Source organism: Somniosus microcephalus, chromosome 11 (genome assembly GCF_052327205.1).
Source record: "Somniosus microcephalus isolate GS21.2 chromosome 11, FLI_Smic_1.0, whole genome shotgun sequence".
NCBI classification, from domain to species: domain Eukaryota; kingdom Metazoa; phylum Chordata; class Chondrichthyes; order Squaliformes; family Somniosidae; genus Somniosus; species Somniosus microcephalus.
In genome coordinates this window covers 124,972,562-124,990,657 of record NC_140997.1, presented here as the reverse complement: position 1 = coordinate 124,990,657, position 18,096 = coordinate 124,972,562, and positions in this window count along the sequence as shown.

Sequence of the window (18,096 nt, the reverse complement as noted above, 5' to 3'; positions counted from 1 at the left end):
GTCCCGATTTACACCCCGTCCCGATTTACACCCGTCCCGATTTACACCCATCCCTATTTACTCGAGTCCCGATTTACACCCATCCCGATTTACTTGAGTCCCGATTTACACCCCGTCCCGATTTACTCCAGTCCCGATTTACATCCGTCCCAGTTTACACCCGTCCCGATTTACACCCGTCCCGATTTACACCCGTCCCGATTTACACCCGTCCCGATTTACACCCCGTCCCTATTTACACCCGTCCCGATTTATGCACCTGGATTTATATCCCTCGATTTATGCACCTGGATTTATACCCCCCCAATTTACACCCCGTCCCGATTTACACCCGTCCCGATTTACACCCATCCCAATTTACACCCATCCCGATTTACACCCCTTCACAATTTACACCCGTCCCGATTTACACCCGTCCCGATTTACACCCATCCCGATTTACACCGTCCCGATTTACACCCCGTGCCGATTCATACCCGTCCTGATTTACACCATCCCGATTTACACCCGTCCCGATTTAAACCCTGTCCCGATTTACGCCCTTCCCGATTTAGACCCGTCCCGATTTACACCCGTCCTGATTTACAACCCGTCCCGATTTACACCGGTCCCGATTTACAACCCGTCCCGATTTACTCGAGTCCCAATTTACACCCCGTCCCGATTTACACCCCATCCCAATTTATGCACCTGGATTTATACCCCTCGAATTATGCACCTGGATTTATACCCCCCCGATTTACACCCCGTCCCGATTTACACCCGTCCCGATTTACACCCGTCCCAATTTACACCCGTCCCAATTTACACCCATCCCGATCTACACCCCTTCACGATTTACACCCCTTCCCGATTTACTCCAGTCCCGATTTACATCCGTCCCGATTTACACCCGTCCCGATTTACACCCGTCCTGATTTACTCGAGTCCCGATTTACACCTGTCCCGGTTTACACCCGTCCCGATTTACTCGAGTCCCGATTTACACCCCGTCCTGATTTACTCCAGTCCTGATTTACACCCGTCCCGGATTACACCAGTCCCGATTTACACCCGTTCCGGTTTACACCCGTCCCGATTTGCACCCGTCCCAATTTACACCCCTTCACGATTTACACCCCGTCCCGATTAACAACCCTTCATGATTTACACCCCGTCCCGATTTACACCCATCCCTATTTACTCGAGTCCCGATTTACACCCCGTCCCGATTTACACCCGTCCCGATTTACACCCATCCCTATTTACTCGAGTCCCGATTTACACCCATCCCGATTTACTTGAGTCCCGATTTACACCCCGTCCCGATTTACTCCAGTCCCGATTTACATCCGTCCCAGTTTACACCCGTCCCGATTTACACCCGTCCCGATTTACACCCGTCCTGATTTACACCCGTCCCGATTTACACCCCGTCCCTATTTACACCCGTCCCGATTTATGCACCTGGATTTATATCCCTCGATTTATGCACCTGGATTTATACCCCCCCCAATTTACACCCCGTCCCGATTTACACCCGTCCCGATTTACACCCATCCCAATTTACACCCATCCTGATTTACACCCCTTCACAATTTACACCCGTCCCGATTTACACCCGTCCCGATTTACACCCATCCCGATTTACACCGTCCCGATTTACACCCCGTGCCGATTCATACCCGTCCTGATTTACACCATCCCGATTTACACCCGTCCCGATTTAAACCCTGTCCCGATTTACGCCCTTCCCGATTTAGACCCGTCCCGATTTACACCCGTCCCGATTTACAACCCGTCCCGATTTACACCGGTCCCGATTTACAACCCGTCCCGATTTACTCGAGTCCCAATTTACACCCCGTCCCGATTTACACCCCATCCCAATTTATGCACCTGGATTTATACCCCTCGAATTATGCACCTGGATTTATACCCCCCCGATTTACACCCCGTCCCGATTTACACCCGTCCCGATTTACACCCGTCCCAATTTACACCCGTCCCAATTTACACCCATCCCGATCTACACCCCTTCACGATTTACACCCCTTCCCGATTTACACCCTTCCCGATTTACACCCATCCCGATTTACAACCCGTCCCGATTTACACCCGTCCCGATTTACACCCGTCCCGATTTATAACCCGCCCCGATTTACTCGAGTCCCGATTAACACCCCGTCCCAATTTACACCCGTCCCGATTTACTCACGTCCCGATTTACTCAAGTCCCGATTTACACCCCGTCCCGATTTACTCCAGTCCCGATTTACACCCGTCCTGGTTTGCACCTGTCCCGATTTACACCCGTCCCGGTTTACACTCCATCCCGATTTACACCCGTCCCGATTTACACCCGTCCCGATTTACACTCCGTCCCGATTTACACCCGTCCCGGTTTACACCCGTCCCGATTTTCACTCCGTCCCGATTTACACCCATCCCGATTTACACCCGTCCCGATTTACACCCGTCCCGATTTACAACCCGTCCCGATTTACTCAAGTCCCGATTTACACCCCGCCCCGATTTACACCCGTCCCGATTTACACCCGTCCCGATTTAGAACCCGTCCCGATTTACTCCCGTCCCGATTTACTCCAGTCCCGATTTACACCTGTCCTGGTTTACACCCGTCCCGATTTACTCGAGTCCCGATTTACACCTCGTCCCGATTTACACCTCGTCCCGATTTAATCCAGTCCTGATTTACACCCGTCCCGGATTACACCCATCCCGATTTACACCCCTTCATGATTTACACCCCGTCCCGATTTACACCCGTCCCGATTTACAACCCTTCATGATTTACACCCCGTCCCGATTTACACCCGTCCCGATTTACACCCCGTCCCGATTTACACCCGTCCCGATTTACACCGTCCCGATTTACTCGAGTCCCGATTTACACTCCGTCCCGATTTAAACCCGTCCCGATCTACTCGAGTCCCGATTTACACCCCGTCCCGAATTACTCCCGTCCCGATTTACAGCCGTCCCAATTTATGCACCTGGATTTATACCCCCGGATTTACACCCGTCCCAATTTACACCCATCCCGATATACACACGTCCCGATTTACACTCGTCCCGATTTACACCCGTCCCGATTTACACCCTTCACGATTTAAACCCCGTCCCGATTTACACCCATCCCAATTTACACCCGTCCCGATTTACACCCGTCCCGATTTACACCCATCCCGATTTACACCACTTCACGATTTACACCCCGTCTCGATTTACACACGTCCCGTTTTACACCCCGTCCCGATTTACACCCGTCCCGATTTACAGCCCTTCATGATTTACACCCCGTCCCGATTTACACCCGTCCCGATTTACACCCGTCCCGGTTTACACCCGTCCTGATTTACACTCCTTCCCAATTTATACCCGTCCCAATTGATACCCGTCCCGATTTACTCCAGTCCCGATTTGCACCTGTCCCGGTTTACACCCATCCCGATTTACTCGAGTCCCGATTTACACCCCGTCCTGATTTACTCCAGTCCTGATTTACACCCGTCCCGGATTACACCAGTCCCGATTTACACCCGTTCCGGTTTACACGCGTCCCGATTTGCACCCATCCCAATTTACATCCCTTCACGATTTACACCCCGTCCCGATTTACACCCGTCCCGATTTACACCCGTCCCGATTTACAACCCTTCATGATTTACACCCCGTCCCGATTTACACCCGTCCCGATTTACACCCCGTCCCGATTTACACCCGTCCCGATTTACACCGTCCCGATTTACTCGAGTCCCGATTTACACTCCGTCCCGATTTAAACCCGTCCCGATCTACTCGAGTCCCGATTTACACCCCGTCCCGAATTATTCCCGTCCCGATTTACAGCCGTCCCAATTTATGCACCTGGATTTATACCCCCAGATTTACACCCGTCCCAATTTACACCCATCCCGATTTACACACGTCCCGATTTACACTCGTCCTGATTTACACCCATCCCGATTTACACCCTTCACGATTTACACCACTTCACGATTTACACCCCGTCTCAATTTACACACGTCCCGTTTTACACCCCGTCCCGATTTACACCCCGTCCCGATTTACACCCGTCCCGATTTACAGCCCTTCATGATTTACACCCCGTCCCGATTTACACCCGTCCCGATTTACACCCGTCCCAATTTACACCCGTCCCGATTTACACCACTTCACGATTTACACCCCGTCTCGATTTACAAACGTCCCGATTTACACCCCGTCCCGATTTACACCCGTCCCGATTTACAGCCCTTCACGATTTACACCCCGTCCCGATTTACACCCGTCCCGATTTACACCCGTCCCGGTTTACTCCCGTCCCGATTTACACTCCGTCCCGATTTACACCCGTCCCGATTTACAACCCGTCCCGATTTACTCGAGTCCCGATTTACACCCCGTCCCGATTTACACCCATCCCGATTTACACCCATCCCGATTTACACCCCATCCCAATTTATGCACCTGGCTTTATACCCCTCGAATTATGCACCTGGATTTATACCTCCCCCGATTTACACACCGTCCCGATTTACACCCGTCCTGATTTATACCCGTCCCGATTTACACCTGTCCCGATTTACACCCGACCCGATTTGCACCCGTCCCGATTTACACCCGTCCCAATTTACACCCCTTCACGATTTACACCCATCCCGATTTACACCCCTTCACAATTTACACCCGTCCCGATTTACACCCGTCCCGATTTACACCCATCCCGATTTACACCGTCCCGATTTACACCCCGTGCCGATTCATACCCGTCCTGATTTACACCATCCCGATTTACACCCGTCCCGATTTAAACCCTGTCCCGATTTACGCCCTTCCCGATTTAGACCCGTCCCGATTTACACCCGTCCCGATTTACAACCCGTCCCGATTTACACCGGTCCCGATTTACAACCCGTCCCGATTTACTCGAGTCCCAATTTACACCCCGTCCCGATTTACACCCCATCCCAATTTATGCACCTGGATTTATACCCCTCGAATTATGCACCTGGATTTATACCCCCCCGATTTACACCCCGTCCCGATTTACACCCGTCCCGATTTACACCCGTCCCAATTTACACCCGTCCCAATTTACACCCATCCCGATCTACACCCCTTCACGATTTACACCCCTTCCCGATTTACACCCTTCCCGATTTACACCCATCCCGATTTACAACCCGTCCCGATTTACACCCGTCCCGATTTACACCCGTCCTGATTTACAACCCGTCCCGATTTACACCCGTCCCGATTTATAACCCGCCCCGATTTACTCGAGTCCCGATTAACACCCCGTCCCAATTTACACCCGTCCCGATTTACTCACGTCCCGATTTACTCAAGTCCCGATTTACACCCCGTCCCGATTTACTCCAGTCCCGATTTACACCCGTCCTGGTTTGCACCTGTCCCGATTTACACCCGTCCCGGTTTACACTCCATCCCGATTTACACCCGTCCCGATTTACACCCGTCCCGATTTACACTCCGTCCCGATTTACACCCGTCCCGGTTTACACCCGTCCCGATTTTCACTCCGTCCCGATTTACACCCATCCCGATTTACACCCGTCCCGATTTACACCCGTCCCGATTTACAACCCGTCCCGATTTACTCAAGTCCCGATTTACACCCCGCCCCGATTTACACCCGTCCTGATTTACACCCGTCCCGATTTAGAACCCGTCCCGATTTACTCCCGTCCCGATTTACTCCAGTCCCGATTTACACCTGTCCTGGTTTACACCCGTCCCGATTTACTCGAGTCCCGATTTACACCTCGTCCCGATTTACACCTCGTCCCGATTTAATCCAGTCCTGATTTACACCCGTCCCGGATTACACCCATCCCGATTTACACCCCTTCATGATTTACACCCCGTCCCGATTTACACCCGTCCCGATTTACAACCCTTCATGATTTACACCCCGTCCCGATTTACACCCGTCCCGATTTACACCCCGTCCCGATTTACACCCGTCCCGATTTACACCCGTCCCGATTTACACCCGTCCCGATTTACTCGAGTCCCGATTTACACCCCGTCCCGATTTAGACCCGTCCCGATCTACTCGAGTCCCGATTTACACCCCGTCCCGATTTACTCCCGTCCCGATTTACACCCGTCCCAATTTACACTCATCCCGATTTACACCCGTCCCAATTTACACTCATCCCGATTTACACCCCTTCACGATTTACACCCCTTCCCGATTTACACCCGTCCCGATTTACACCCTTCCCGATTTACACCATCCCGATTTACACCCGTCACGATTTATTCCTGTCCCGATTTACAGCCCTCCCAATTTACACCCCGTGCCGATTCATACCCGTCCTGATTTACACCGTCCCGATTTACATCCGCCCCAATTTAAACCATGTCCCGATTTACACCCGTCCCGATTTACTCCAGTCCCGATTTACACCTGTCCCGATTTACACCCATCCCGGTTTACACTCTGTCCTGATTTACACCAGTCCCGATTTACACTCCATCCCGATTTACACCCGTCCCGGTTTACACCCGTCCCGATTTACACTCCGTCCCGATTTTCACCCGTCCCGATTTACACCCCGTCGCGATTTACACCCATCCCGATTTACACCCTTCCCGATTTACTCGAGTCCCGATTTACACCCCGTCCCGATTTACTCCAGTCCTGATTTACACCTGTCCCGATTTATCCCCGTCCCGGTTTACACCCGTCCCGATTTACACTCCGTCCAGATTTACACCGTCCCGATTTACACCCGTGCCGATTTAGAAGCCGTCCCGATTTACACCCGTCCCGATTTACTCCAGTCCCGATTTACACCTGTCCCGGTTTACACCCGTCCCGATTTACTCGAGTCCCGATTTACACCCCGTCCTGATTTACTCCAGTCCTGATTTACACCCGTCCCGGATTACACCAGTCCCGATTTACACCCGTTCCGGTTTACACCCGTCCCGATTTGCTCCCATCCCAATTTACACCCCTTCACGATTTACACCCCGTCCCGATTTACAACCCTTCATGATTTACACCCCGTCCCGATTTACACCCGTCCCGATTTACACCCCGTCCCGATTTACACCCGTCCCGATTTACACCGTCCCGATTTACTCGAGTCCCGATTTACACTCCGTCCCGATTTAAACCCGTCCCGATCTACTCGAGTCCCGATTTACACCCCGTCCCGAATTACTCCCGTCCCGATTTACAGCCGTCCCAATTTATGCACCTGGATTTATACCCCCGGATTTACACCCGTCCCAATTTACACCCATCCCGATATACACACGTCCCGATTTACACTCGTCCCGATTTACACCCGTCCCGATTTACACCCTTCACGATTTAAACCCCGTCCCGATTTACACCCATCCCAATTTACACCCGTCCCGATTTACACCCGTCCCGATTTACACCCATCCCGATTTACACCACTTCACGATTTACACCCCGTCTCGATTTACACACGTCCCGTTTTACACCCCGTCCCGATTTACACCCGTCCTGATTTACAGCCCTTCATGATTTACACCCCGTCCCGATTTACACCCGTCCCGATTTACACCCGACCCGGTTTACACCCGTCCTGATTTACACTCCTTCCCGATTTATACCCGTCCCAATTGATACCCGTCCCGATTTACTCCAGTCCCGATTTGCACCTGTCCCGGTTTACACCCGTCCTGATTTACTCGAGTCCCGATTTACACCCCGTCCTGATTTACTCCAGTCCTGATTTACACCCGTCCCGGATTACACCAGTCCCGATTTACACCCGTTCCGGTTTACACGCGTCCCGATTTGCACCCATCCCAATTTACATCCCTTCACGATTTACACCCCGTCCCGATTTACACCCGTCCCGATTTACACCCGTCCCGATTTACAACCCTTCATGATTTACACCCCGTCCCGATTTACACCCGTCCCGATTTACACCCCGTCCCGATTTACACCCGTCCCGATTTACACCGTCCCGATTTACTCGAGTCCCGATTTACACTCCGTCCCGATTTAAACCCGTCCCGATCTACTCGAGTCCCGATTTACACCCCGTCCCGAATTATTCCCGTCCCGATTTACAGCCGTCCCAATTTATGCACCTGGATTTATACCCCCGGATTTACACCCGTCCCAATTTACACCCATCCCGATTTACACACGTCCCGATTTACACTCGTCCCGATTTACACCCATCCCGATTTACACCCTTCATGATTTACACCACTTCACGATTTACACCCCGTCTCAATTTACACACGTCCCGTTTTACACCCCGTCCCGATTTACACCCCGTCCCGATTTACACCCGTCCCGATTTACAGCCCTTCATGATTTACACCCCGTCCCGATTTACACCCGTCCCGATTTACACCCGTCCCAATTTACACCCGTCCCGATTTACACCACTTCACGATTTACACCTCGTCTCGATTTACAAACGTCCCGATTTACACCCCGTCCCGATTTACACCCGTCCCGATTTACAGCCCTTCACGATTTACACCCCGTCCCGATTTACACCCGTCCCGATTTACACCCGTCCCGGTTTACTCCCGTCCCGATTTACACTCCGTCCCGATTTACACCCGTCCCGATTTACAACCCGTCCCGATTTACTCGAGTCCCGATTTACACCCCGTCCCGATTTACACCCATCCCGATTTACACCCATCCCGATTTACACCCCATCCCAATTTATGCACCTGGCTTTATACCCCTCGAATTATGCACCTGGATTTATACCTCCCCCGATTTACACACCGTCCCGATTTACACCCGTCCTGATTTATACCCGTCCCGATTTACACCTGTCCTGATTTACACCCGACCCGATTTGCACCCGTCCCGATTTACACCCGTCCCAATTTACACCCCTTCACGATTTACACCCCGTCCCGATTTACACCCGTCCCGATTTACACTCGTCCCGATTTACACCCCTTCACGATTTACACCCCGTCCTGATTTACACCCGTCCCGATTTACACCCCATCCCGATTTACACCTGTCCCGATTTACACCCGTCCCGATTTACTCGAGTCCCGATTTACACCCCGTCCCGATTTACACCCGTCCCGATTTACTCCCGTCCCGATTTACACCCGTCCCAATTTATGCACCTGGATTTATACCCCCCGGATTTACACCCGTCCCAATTTACACCCATCCCGATTTACACCCGTCCCAATTTACACCCATCCCAATTTGCACCCCTTCACGATATACACCCCTTCCCGATTTACACCCGTCCCGATTTACACCCATCCCGATTTACACCGTCCCGATTTACACCCGTCCCGATTTACACCCCGTCCCGATTTACACCCGTCCCGATTTACAGCCCTTCATGATTTACTCCCCGTCCCGATTTACACCCGTCCCGATTTACACCCGTCCCGGTTTACACCTGGCCCGATTTACACTCCGTCCCGATTCATACCCGTCCCGATTTACACCCGTCCCGATTTACACCCGTCCCGATTTACACCCTTCACGATTTACACCCCGTCCCGATTTACACCCGTCCCGATTTACACCACTTCACGATTTACACCCCGTCTCGATTTACAAACGTCCCGATTTACACCCCGTCCCGATTTACACACGTCCCGATTTACAGCCCTTCACGATTTACACCCCGTCCCGATTTACACCCGTCCCGATTTACACCCGTCCCGGTTTACTCCCATCCCGATTTACACTCCGTCCCGATTTACACCCGTCCTGATTTACAACCCGGCCCGATTTACTCGAGTCCCGATTTACACCCCGTCCCGATTTACACCCATCCCGATTTACACCCATCCCGATTTAAACCCCATCCCAATTTATGCACCTGGATTTATACCCCTCGAATTATGCACCTGGATTTATACCCCCCCCCGATTTACACACCGTCCCGATTTACACCCGTCCTGATTTATACCCGTCCCAATTCACACCCGTCCCGATTAACACCCGTCCCGATTTGCACCCGTCCCGATTTACACCCGTCCCGATTTACACCCCTTCACGATTTAGACCCCGTCCCGATTTACACCCATCCTGATTTACACCCATCCCGATTTACACCCCTTCACGATTTACACCCCGTCCCGATTTACACCCGTCCCGATTTACACCCCGTCCCGATTTACACCCGTCCCTATTTACACCCGTCCCGATTTACTCGAGTCCCGATTTACACCCCGTCCCGATTAACACCCGTCCCGATCTACTCGCGTCCCGATTTACATCCCGTCCCGATTTACTCCCATCCCGATTTACACCCGTCCCAATTTATGCTGGAGTTATACCCCCCGGATATACACCCGTCCCAATTTACACCCATCCCGATTTACACCCGTCCCAATTTACACCCATCCCAATTTACACCCCTTCACGATATACACCCTTTCCCGATTTACACCCGTCCCGATTTACACCCATCCCGATTTGCACCGTCCCGATTTACACCCGTCCCGATTTACACACCGTGCCGATTCATACCCGTCCTGATTTACACCGTCCCGATTTACTCCCGTCCCAATTTAAACCCTGTCCCGATTTACGCCCGTCCCGATTTAGGCCCGTCCCGATTTACACCCGTCCCGATTTACACCGCATCCCGATTTACACCTGTCCCGATTTACACCCGTCCCGATTTACAACCCGTCCCGATTTACAGCCGTCCCGATTTACTCGAGTCCCGATTTACACCCCGTCCCGATTTACTCCAGTCCCGATTTACACCTGTCCCGGTTTACACCCGTCCTGATTTATACCCGTCCCGATTTACACCCGTCCCGATTTACACCCGTCCCGATTTGCACCCGTTCCGTTTTACACCCGTCCCGATTTACACCCCTTCATGATTTACACCCGTCCCGATTTACACCCGTCCCGATTTACACCCCTTCACGATTTACACCCCGTCCCGATTTACACCGTCCCGATTTACACCTGTCCCAATTTAAACCATGTCCCGATTTGCACCCCGTCCCGATTTACTCCAGTCCCGATTTACACCTGTCCCGATTTACACCCATCCCGGTTTACACTCTGTCCCGATTTACACCCGTCCCGATTTACACTCCATCCCGATTTACACCCGTCCCGGTTTACACCCGTCCCGATTTACACTCCGTCCCGATTTACACCCATCCCAATTTACACCCCGTCGCGATTTACACCCGTCCTGATTTACACCCTTCCCGATTTACTCGAGTCCCGATTTACACCCCGTCCCGATTTACTCCAGTCCCGATTAACACCTGTCCCGGTTTACACCCGTCCCGATTTACTCGAGACCCGATTTACACCCCGTCCTGATTTACTCCAGTCCTGATTTACACCTGTCCCGATTTATCCCCGTCCCGGTTTACACCCGTGCCGATTTAGAACCCGTCCCGATTTGCACCCGTCCCGATTTACTCCAGTCCCGATTAACACCTGTCCCGGTTTACACCCGTCCCGATTTACTCGAGTCCCGATTTGCACCCCATCCCGATTTACTCCAGTCATGATTTACACCCGTCCCGGATTACACCCGTACCGATTTACACCCGTTCCGGTTTACACCCGTCCCGATTTGCACACGTCCCGATTTACACCCCTTCACGATTTACACCCCGTCCCGATTTACACCCGTCCCGATTTACACCCGTCCCGATTTACAACCCTTCATGATTTACACCCCGTCCCGATTTACACCCATCCCGAATAACACCCCGTCCCGATTTACACCCGTCCCAATTTATGCACCTTGATTTATACCCCCGGATTTACACCCGTCCCAATTTACACCCATCCCGATTTACACACGTCCCGATTTACACTCGTCCCGATTTACACCCGTCCCGATTTACACCCTTCACGATTTAAACCCCGTCCCGATTTACACCCATTAAAAATTTACACCCATCCCGATTTACACCCTTCCCGATTTACACCCATCCCGATTTACACCACTTCACGATTTACACCCCGTCTCGATTTACACACGTCCCGATTTACACCCCGTCCCGATTTACACCCCGTCCCGATTTACACCCGTCCCGATTTACAGCCCTTCTTGATTTACACCCCGTCCCGATTTACACCCGTCCTGATTTACACCCGTCCCGGTTTACACCCGTCCTGATTTACACTCCATCCCGATTTATACCCGTCCCGATTTACACCCGTCCCGATTTACAGCCGTCCCGATTTACACCCTTCACGATTTACACCCCGTCCCGATTTACACCCGTCCCGATTTACACCACTTCACGATTTACATCCTGTCTTGATTTACAAACGTCCCGATTTACACCCCGTCCTGATTTACACCTGTCCCGATTTACAGCCCTTCACGATTTACACCCCGTCCCGATTTACACCCGTCCCGATTTACACCCGTCCCGGTTTACTCCCGTCCCGATTTACACTCCATCCCGATTTACACCCGTCCCGATTTACAACCCGTCCCGATTTACTCGAGTCCCGATTTACACCCCGTCCCGATTTACACCCATCCCGAATAACACCCCGTCCCGATTTACACCCGTCCCAATTTATGCACCTTGATTTATACCCCCGGATTTACACCCGTCCCAATTTACACCCATCCCGATTTACACACGTCCCGATTTACACTCGTCCCGATTTACACCCGTCCCGATTTACACCCTTCACGATTTAAACCCCGTCCCGATTTACACCCATTAAAAATTTACACCCATCCCGATTTACACCCTTCCCGATTTACACCCATCCCGATTTACACCACTTCACGATTTACACCCCGTCTCGATTTACACACGTCCCGATTTACACCCCGTCCCGATTTACACCCCGTCCCGATTTACACCCGTCCCGATTTACAGCCCTTCTTGATTTACACCCCGTCCCGATTTACACCCGTCCTGATTTACACCCGTCCCGGTTTACACCCGTCCTGATTTACACTCCATCCCGATTTATACCCGTCCCGATTTACACCCGTCCCGATTTACAGCCGTCCCGATTTACACCCTTCACGATTTACACCCCGTCCCGATTTACACCCGTCCCGATTTACACCACTTCACGATTTACATCCTGTCTTGATTTACAAACGTCCCGATTTACACCCCGTCCTGATTTACACCCGTCCCGATTTACAGCCCTTCACGATTTACACCCCGTCCCGATTTACACCCGTCCCGATTTACACCCGTCCCGGTTTACTCCCGTCCCGATTTACACTCCATCCCGATTTACACCCGTCCCGATTTACAACCCGTCCCGATTTACTCGAGTCCCGATTTACACCCCGTCCCGATTTACACCCATCCCGATTTACACCCATCCCGATTTACACCCCATCCCAATTTATGCACCTGGATTTATAACCCTCGAATTATGCACCTGGATTTATACCCCCCCCGATTTACACACCGTCCCGATTTACACCCGTCCTGATTTAACCCGTTCCGATTTACACCCGTCCCGATTTACACCCGTCCCGATTTGCACCCGTCCCGATTTACACCCGTCCCGATTTACACCCCTTCACGATTTACACCCTGTCCCGATTTACACCCGTCCCGATTTACACCCCTTCACGATTTACACCCCGTCCCGATTTACACCCGTCCCGATTTACACCCGTCCTGATTTACAACCGACCCGATTTACTCGAGTCCCGATTTACACCCCGTCCCGATTTACACCCGCCCCGATCTACTCGCGTCCAGATTTACATCCCGTCCCAATTTACACCCATCCCAATTTACACCCCTTAACGATATACACCCTTTCCCGATTTACACCCGTCCCGATTTACACCCATCCCGATTTACACCGTCCCGATTTACACCCGTCCCGATTTACACCCCGTGCCGATTCATACCCGTCCTGATTTACACCGTCCCGATTTACACCCGTCCCAATTTAAACCCTGTCCCGATTTACGCCCGTCCCGATTTAGGCCCGTCCCGATTTACACCCGTCCTGATTTATACCCGTTCCGATTTACACCCGTCCCGATTTACACCCGTCCCGATTTGCACCCGTCCCGATTTACACCCGTCCCGATTTACACCCCTTCACGATTTACACCCTGTCCCGATTTACACCCGTCCCGATTTACACCCGTCCCGATTTACACCCCTTCACGATTTACACCCCGTCCCGATTTACACCCGTCCCGATTTACACCCGTCCTGATTTACAACCGTCCCGATTTACTCGAGTCCCGATTTACACCCCGTCCCGATTTACACCCGCCCCGATCTACTCGCGTCCAGATTTACATCCCGTCCCAATTTACACCCATCCCAATTTACACCCCTTAACGATATACACCCTTTCCCGATTTACACCGTCCCGATTTACACCCATCCCGATTTACACCGTCCCGATTTACACCCGTCCCGATTTACACCCCGTGCCGATTCATACCCGTCCTGATTTACACCGTCCCGATTTACACCCGTCCCAATTTAAACCCTGTCCCGATTTACGCCCGTCCCGATTTAGGCCCGTCCCGATTTACACCCGTCCCGATTTACACCGCATCCCGATTTACACCCGTCCCGATTTACACCCGTCCCGATTTACACCCGTCCCGATTTACAGCCCGTCCCGATTTACACCCGTCCCGATTTACTCGAGTCCCGATTTACACCCCGTCCCGATTTACTCCAGTCCCGATTTACACCTGTCCCGGTTTACACCCGTCCCGATTTATACCCGTCCTGATTTACACCCGTCCCGATTTACACCCGTCCAGATTTGCACCCGTCCCGTTTTACACCCGTCCCGATTTACACCCCTTCATGGTTTACACCCCGTCCCGATTTACACCCGTCCAGATTTACACCCGTCCCGATTTACACCCCTTCACGATTTACACCCCGTCCCGATTTACACCCGTCCCGATTTACACCCCGTCCCGATTTACACCCGTCCCGATTTACTCGAGTCCCGAGTTACACCCCGTCCCGATTTACACCCGTCCCGATCTACTCGCGTCCCGATTTACATCCCGTCCTATTTTACTCCCGTCCCGATTTACACCCGTCCCAATTTATGCACCTGGATTTATACCCTCCGGATTTACACCCGTCCCAATTTACACCCATCCCGATTTACACCCGTCCCAATTTACACCCATCCCAATTTACACCCCTTCACGATATACACCCCTTCCCGATTTACACCCGTCCCGATTTACACCCATCCCGATTTACACCGTCCCGATTTACACCCGTCCTGATTTACACCCCGTGCCGATTCATACCCGTCCTGATTTACACCGTCCCGATTTGCACCCGTCCCAATTTAAACCCTGTCCCGATTTACGCCCGTCCCGATTTAGGCCCGTCCCGATTTACACCCGTCCCGATTTACACCGCATCCCGATTTACACCCGTCCCGATTTACACCCGTCCCGATTTACACCCGTCCCGATTTACACCCCTTCACGATTTACACCCCGTCCCGATTTACACCCGTCCCGATTTACAACCCTTCATGATTTACACCCCGTCCCGATTTACACCCGTCCCGATTTACACCTCGTCCCGATTTACACCCGTCCCGATTTACACCCGTCCCGATTTACACCCGTCCCGATTTACTCGAGTCCCGATTTACACCCCGTCCCGATTTAGACCCGTCCCGATCTACTCGAGTCCCGATTTGCACCCCGTCCCGATTTACTCCCGTCCCGATTTACACCCGTCCCAATTTATGCACCTGGATTTATACCCCCGGATTTACACCCGTCCCAATTTACACCCATCCCGATTTACACCCGTCCCAATTTACACTCATCCCGATTTACACCCCTTCACGATTTACACCCCTTCCCGATTTACACCCGTCCCGATTTACACCCATCCCGATTTACACCATCCCGATTTACACCCGTCCAGATTTATTCCCGTCCCGATTTACACCTGTCCCAATTTACACCCCGTGCCGATTCATACCCGTCCTGATTTACACCGTCCCGATTTACACCCATCCCAATTTAAACCATGTCCCGATTTACACCCCGTCCCGATTTCCTCCAGTCCCGATTTACACCTGTCCCGATTTACACCATCCCGGTTTACACTCTGTCCCGATTTACACCCATCCCGATTTACACTCCATCCCGATTTACACCTGTCCCGGCTTACACCCGTCCTGATTTACACTCCGTTCCGATTTACACCCGTCCCGATTTACACCCCGTCGCGATTTACACCCGTCCTGATTTACACCCTTCCCGATTTACTCGAGTCCCGATTTACACCCCGTCCCGATTTACTCCAGTCCCGATTAACACCTGTCCCGGTTTACACCCGTCCCGATTTACTCGAGACCCGATTTACACCCCGTCCCGATTTACTCCAGTCCTGATTTACACCTGTCCCGATTTATCCCTGTCCCGGTTTACACCCGTCCCGATTTACACTCCGTCCAGATTTACACCGTCCCGATTTACACCCGTGCCGATTTAGAACCCGTCCCGATTTGCAACCGTCCCGATTTACACCCGTCCCGATTTACTCGAGTCCCGATTTGCACCCCGTCCCGATTTACTCCAGTCATGATTTACACCCGTCCCGGATTACACCCGTCCCGATTTACACTCGTTCCTGTTTACACCCGTCCCGATTTGCACCCGTCCCGATTTACACCCCTTCACGATCTACACCCCGTCCCGATTTACACCCGTCCCGATTTACACCCGTCCCGATTTACAACCCTTCATGATTTACACCCCGTCCCGATTTACACCCGTCCCGATTTACACCCGTCCCGATTTACTCGAGTCCCGATTTACAATCTGTCCCGATTTAAACCCGTCCCGATCTACTCGAGTCCCGATTTACACCCCGTCCCGAATTACTCCTGTCCCGATTTACACCCGTCCCAATTTATGCACCTGGATTTATACCCCCGGATTTACACCCGTCCCAATTTACACCCATCCCGATTTACACACGTCCCGATTTACACTCGTCCCGATTTACACCCGTCCCGATTTACACCCTTCACGATTTAAACCCCGTCCCGATTTACACCCGTCCCGATTTACACCCGTCCCGATTTACACCACTTCACGATTTACACCCCGTCTCGATTTACACACGTCCCGATTTACACCCCGTCCCGATTTACACCCCGTCCCGATTTACACCCGTCCCGATTTACAGCCCTTCATGATTTACACCCCGTCCCGATTTACACCCGTCCCGATTTACACCCGTCCCGGTTTACACCCGTCCTGATTTACACTCCATCCCGATTTATACCCATCCCGATTTACACCCGTCCCGATTTACACCCGTCCCGATTTACACCTGTCCCGATTTACACCCTTCACGATTTACACCCCGTCCCGATTTACACCCGTCCCGATTTACACCACTTCACGATTTACACCCCGTCTCGATTTACAAACGGCCCGATTTACACCCCGTCCTGATTTACACCCGTCCCGATTTACAGCCCTTCACGATTTACACCCCGTCCCGATTTACACCCGTCCCGATTTACACCCGTCCCGGTTTACTCCCATCCCGATTTACACTCCGTCCCGGTTTACACCCGTCCCGATTTACAACCCGTCCCGATTTACTCGAGTCCCGATTTAAACCCCGTCCCGATTTACACCCATCCCGATTTACACCCATCCCGATTTACACCCCATCCCAATTTATGCACCTGGATTTATACCCCTCGAATTATGCACCTGGATTTATATCCCCCCGATTTACACACCGTCCCGATTTACACCCGTCCTGATTTATACCCGTCCCGATTTACACCCGTCCCGATTTACACCCGTCCCGATTTGCACCCGTCCCGATTTATACCCGTCCCGATTTACACCCCTTCACGATTTACACCCCGTCCCGATTTACACCCGTCCCGATTTACACCCGTCCCGATTTACACCCCTTCACGATTTACACCCCGTCCCGATTTACACCCGTCCCGATTTACACCCGTCCTGATTTATACCCGTCCCGATTTACACCCGACCCGATTTACACCCGTCCCGATTTGCACCCGTCCCGATTTATACCCGTCCCGATTTACACCCCTTCACGATTTACACCCCGTCCCGATTTACACCC